The following is a 6,058-nucleotide window of genomic DNA, read 5'->3' on the forward strand; positions in this document are numbered from 1 at the left end:
GCTAACATTCATATATACTGAACTTATTATTTCAAATTCACCCACACTTAAATTTTTAAATATGACAGCTGTTATTTCAAGTGGCAGCAACATCAAGAAGGAACACAAGAGCGCTGAAATACAAGAGCTTAAAGAACCAAAGAAAAGATGTGGAAAAAAAAGAAAAGGGGGTAATAGGGTTAGGGTGGTAATTCTGAAGCTACTTTTTTATTTTTTTTAATTGTGCAAAGTGTGAAATAACAGTGTATGTATATACAGTGAAATTATGCAGTGTCCAACTGTGACAAAGAGAAACATAGAAATAAAGTTACCAGAACATTCTGATTGTAGGTTGTATTTCTGAATGATAAAAATAAAAAAAATATATACTTTTTTAAATACAGAGGTGTGTGTTTGTGTATAGGTGCGCCATTTACCTTATGACAATAATATTAATAAAGTATAGTTTATTATTATTATTATTATTATTAATAATAATAATACAATGACCAATATATTTATTACCATCATCATTATCACCACTATCATAAAAAGAATAAATAAATCATTATGTTATGAATCTCCGCCCTGCTGATCACAGCCAAGGGAATGTAATCAGAACAGGCCACCCATCAACAAGGGGAGATGCTGCAGGGCCCAAGACACCCCAAAAAATATTGTGTAGGACTCTCAGGCTTCTAGACATTTCATAGAGGACCCATGGCGAAGCAAAATAACTGACCTCATGGGGGTGAATAGAGGGTGACATCTAAATTACCTGAATATATTAATTCATTTAGATAAATAGATTAACTTTAACTAATGTTTTGAAACATATCAAGATCTAATATAATTTTTTTTACAGGTTAACTCTGTAGCTGACTGAGGTAACAGAAAGTCCAAAACAAGTCCTAAAGATAAGTTTTGACAGACAGAATTTCTCCATCCTCTCAGAGTTATCCATGTCCTCTCCTGTGGTTTAAGAGCCAGGCATCCATGAGTACATCCCATCCCTTTAATCAGTTTATATGAGGAGGTGCAGCGGTACATTCTGTTGACCACAGTATGCCTCCTCTTTTATTTTCTACCCAATTGGCACACCCACACTGTGGGTGAGTCCTGAGGTTTCTCAAACCCTCAGTGAGTCAGTGACAGGTGGACAGGTGGTAGTTCAAGCACATAAACAGAAGCCATAGGGGCCTCAAGACTGCTGTGCAACTAAAATTAGAGGGAAACCTCCTCTAATATGAACAGAAAAGCATAAAAATGTGATCTATTCGTCTAACTAAACAACAACAAATGTTATTATTGCTATTTCACCCTATGTATTTTCTCCTGGTAATCCACAGATACACTCTGGTAGATGTGATTTTATATTAATATTACCGAATTGATCTTCAAGAACACAAAGGACACAAATTGCATAGGGCAGTGGTTCTCAAACTTTTTACAGTATGTACCACATGAGAAAATATCGAGCTCACCAAGTACCACAATCATGAAAAACCTGAACATACAGTAGCAAACATATTAAGCTATAACATACATAGCTATTAGCTATGGACAGTTCATAAAGGAACTGGGCTGCACGGTGGTGTGGTGGTTAGCACCACAGCCTCACAGCTAGAAGGTCGCTGGTTTGAATCTCAGCTGGAGGGGGAGGTTCGAACTTTGTGGCCTTTCTGTGTGGAGTCTGCATGTTCTCCCCGTGTATGCCTGGGTTCTTTCCAGGTTCTACAGCTTCCTCCCACCGTTGTGGTTGTTTGTCCCCTATGTGTTGGCCCTGCGATGGACAGGTAACCTGTCCAGGTGTACCTGCCTCTTGCCGGTAATGTTGGAATAGGCTCCAGCTTACCCGCGACCCTTAATGTTTAATAATTTTATTAAAAAATATTTATGACTCTAAGTACCACCAAGAGGGCTCTCGCGTACCACTGGTGGTACACGTACCACAGTTTGAGAATATAGGGCATAGGGTAATTCATGAGAATTTGCTATATGTGATTCATAAATAAGTACTAAAAATGTGATGATAAACCCACCCACACAGTGAGGCTCTATAACTGGAATAAGATACATGCTAAACATGGTTCAGTGGTACACATTTTTATACTACTAATCATAACAAAATTCAAGTCCCTTCATTGGTCACTAAAACAAACCTATAAACCATTAAAGAGATCACTTTATATGCAGAAAAACAAGATTGTCACAACTTCATGAGCTTAAAGTATTTGATAGTTATGTATGAATCATATGCAGGATGCTAAGGTCTGTATCTACTGTAGGGGTGACCGCAATGTTCCAAAGAGAAGGTCTGCCATCTCCCAATCAGCCTTCTCCTACAAAGCTACCAAAGAATAGAATAGACTCCCGGACTATTTACAGAAGTTTTCTGATTGTTCCAGTTTCTCATGCGCCGTCAAAGACTACTCAGCAAACAATTATGTCTGCATTAAAGGTATCAAGCAGACATCTAGCTATCGGAGGTCTTGATCGTTGAGCACAACCTCCTCATGCATAAATCGTCTTCAGCCAGTGGAGAAGGCTCAGAGTGGAGCATAGTAAAACATTAATTCATTCATTATCTGTACCGCTTAGTCCATTAAGGGTAAGCTGGATCCTATCCCAGCATTAACAGGTGAGAGGCAGGGTACACCCTGGACAGGTCACCAGTCCATTGCAGGGCCGCATTGTAAAACAGATTGTGCCAACCCAGTACAGAAAGGTTTTGTCATTGGCACATGGAAACCAGTGGTCAGGACATCTGGGTATTACAATGTTTTGGTTCTTTTGCCTGTTTCTGGATCTGCTTTGTCAGCAAAGTATGATGGCCTGTTTGAACTCTGAGAATGTGTGAGAGATTACAACTACGTGATCTGAACACCTAATCAAAGTTGCAAATGATGCTTTTTTCAAGAAAACATGCTTAAGCTGTACCATTCACGGGCAGCTTCTGAATGTGATGTGCACATCTCTGCTGCTCTTGTAACAGAGCCAGAGGATGTTAACAGTTCTGATGGCGATGACAGTCTTTGTGCACCCATAGAGGCTACTGTTACATATGACAGGGGACAGTCCTGTCAGGGCTAAAGTTACTACGATCACTGAGTATTCTACACCATCTACTAGACATGAGCTGCACAGAATTTTAGGTATGGTTGAATACCATAGAAACTTCTGCCGTAACTTTTCTACCGCTGTCCACCCACTGACTGATCTTCTCAGTCTGAAGGATGCCAACTCACTTTGAACTCACTAAAACTCTTGGTGCGCAACTGCTCCTGACTTGTCCGTTCCTCTAAACTTAAAATAGATGCCAGTGCTGTCGGGGCGGCAGCTGTCTTGTTGCAGGAAGACTTGCAAGGAATCAATCTTCCAGTTTGCTATGTTTCCTGCAAGTTTAACAAACATCAGTCCAAATACTCCACAACTGAAAAAGAAGCCGAAGGGCCAACAGCATGGCTTTGAAGTACACACGTGGACAAAATTGTTGGTACCCTTTGGTAAATGAAAGAAAAACTCACAATGGTCACAGAAATAACCTGAATCTGACAAAATTAATAATAAATAAAAATTCTATGAAATTTAACCAATGAAAGTCAGACATTGCTTTTCAACCATGCTTCAAGAGAATTATTTTAAAAAATAAATTACAACTTAGATATCCGATACAAAAAAAGTTCTGAGAACGTGTTTGCTGACGCCCTGTCCAGGTCGCAGGTACTTTGTTTTTCTTTCTGAGTCCAGAGACCAATCACTGATGCTGATGCCTCCTTCCATGGATAAAAGGGTGCAGCAAACCCTTATTCAGTGGCAGCTGTGTTCTGGTAGACATCTTGCCCACTTTGTTGAGACTCTGCTTGTGATCTAAACTGTGTTGCATTGTGTCTGACCTCTTAGATCTTGTTAAGGTCTAGTATTGAGTCTTTAAAACTGTTGTTGTGTTACTGTTAACCAGGTGTGGTGAATGGGCAACTTCTTTCTTGTATCCTTCACAGCAGTTTTTGTGTGTTAGATTTTTAGTGAGCAGTACTGCTTCTGTTTGTGTTTTGTTTGTAATTAGTACAGTCAGGTGTTGTTTCTTTGTTTAAAACATTAGTTTGCTGGACTGGTTATTTTCCTATCCTATCTGTTTTGTGTCTGTGATTTGAGCAGCACCATCTGCCCATCCATCTTGTTTGTTCGTTGCTTTGCTTTCCACCTACCATCTGCGACAATAAGTTCCCTGTTACTCCACCTTCCATCTTTTTTTACTTTCTCCTTTCCTTAGCCAAGCTGAGACGTAACAGCTTTTTTGTAATGCTGCAAACAAAGATAAGTATTGTCTATTCTGAAGAGAGACTGTGCCAAATCTGCAATGCAAATGTAAAAAGTGATAATGGTTTAAACATTAAATCCATGCATAAATGGATTTGACTGAGTTTGATCTGGTGGTAGTATGTTAAGGTGAAGCCCCCTGAAGTGCCTTGCATTGCTTGAAGGGGCAAAAGAAACCCCTGATTTCTATTTTTGACGTACATTAGATTAGTTGCTCAATAGTCCATCTTTCAGACACCTGTAGGACTGTAATAACTTACGCTGTGACCCTGCAGATGTGATCTAAAAAGCTAAAACGAAAAAGATGGATTTGATTTCAGGTATTAAAAAACTGTGTTTATGTGTTGGTAACTGAGTGTGTGCATGAACACCAATCAGCCCACCACAGTATGTGTTGTTGCAGATTATTTTTTTGTGTTTAATTTGGTCTTTGTTTGAAGAAGGAGGCAGGAAACAGACCAGCTCTGGTGTCTTTTTTCTGCAATGCACTACGTAAACATTTCATTCTGATTTGATTTTATTTATCACAGCTCACTTCCACATCCTATGGCTATGGTCGCCACATTTCCAGGGTTGAAAAGTTCTGCTGTGTTTGAATGTGGCAGGAAGTTGTTGATAGCATGAATTTGTGTGAACGTACACACTATCAGCTGTGTGTCATATGTTTATCTCTAAAACTGAGTATAAATATCTGGGCATGCATGGTTGGGATTTGTATGGATGTGAGTGTATAGTGTGAGTTTCATGTCTGTGCGGATATGTGTTTCGTATGCAACCTGGCAAATGCGTGATGGACAGTAGTACTGCCAAGTGTGCGTGTGCGTAGTTGTGTTTACGCTTTCAAATGTATTCCACATGTGAGTGAAGGTCTAAACTCATTTACACTTCCTTTCTTCTCTACTGTTGTACACCACCATCACACTTCAGAAAGATTTGATTTGTGTTTTAAGATTACTTGTGAGATTTCAAATATAATTGTACATGCTTTTGTATGAAACTATATGAAATGTATATACTCGTACCTGGCTGTCTATTGAGCATGCTTTAGAAACTTCTTGGTATTTGGTTGTATAGTGATTTTTTTTTAAACCAGGGGTATTTAATTCAAATTTAAGTTGATCCAGTTAGAGAAAATTTCTTGAAGCAAATGTCTGGAATATCATAATGTTTAACTATTTAGTGTAATATATTTTAGTAGCCTAGTAGTAGTATCACTAGTTGCATGTAATCGATACCGACTGTCAAATCAAATAAGTTCAGTGCAAGTATTAGAAAACATTTAGACAATATTCATTTAGATGTAACATAAAACATACATTTGCATCCTGATATGTATAATGATCTCTCTTTCACTAAATAAAAGGGAGGAAGTATGAATAGAAACGACTCTGTCCATTCCACATTAAATGCTCTGTTTTCTTTCTCTGTTTTTTTTTTTTTGGAAGAGTGTCATTTCTTTATTTTTCTCTCCCTTTCTCAGTCTTGCCCATCTTTTTCTTATTTTGTCCAGCACAGCCATCTGTATCTTTCCTTTTTTATTTTTTTTCATATATCACTAGCTTTCTTTTTCTTTCTACCATATTTTCACTTGTTGCTTGCCTCTACTTGTTCTATGATTGGGACTTGAAACATTTTTTTGGTCTGAGTTTGTTTTCACACAGCAGTAGTCAAATGAACTGGGCCTTTTGAATAATGTATTATTGCCCTTTGCAGAAGTGGTCACAGCAGTCTTTGGTTGATCATATTTAGTCAGAACTTT

Source organism: Melanotaenia boesemani, chromosome 12, assembly GCF_017639745.1.
Source record: "Melanotaenia boesemani isolate fMelBoe1 chromosome 12, fMelBoe1.pri, whole genome shotgun sequence".
Lineage (NCBI taxonomy): Eukaryota > Metazoa > Chordata > Actinopteri > Atheriniformes > Melanotaeniidae > Melanotaenia > Melanotaenia boesemani.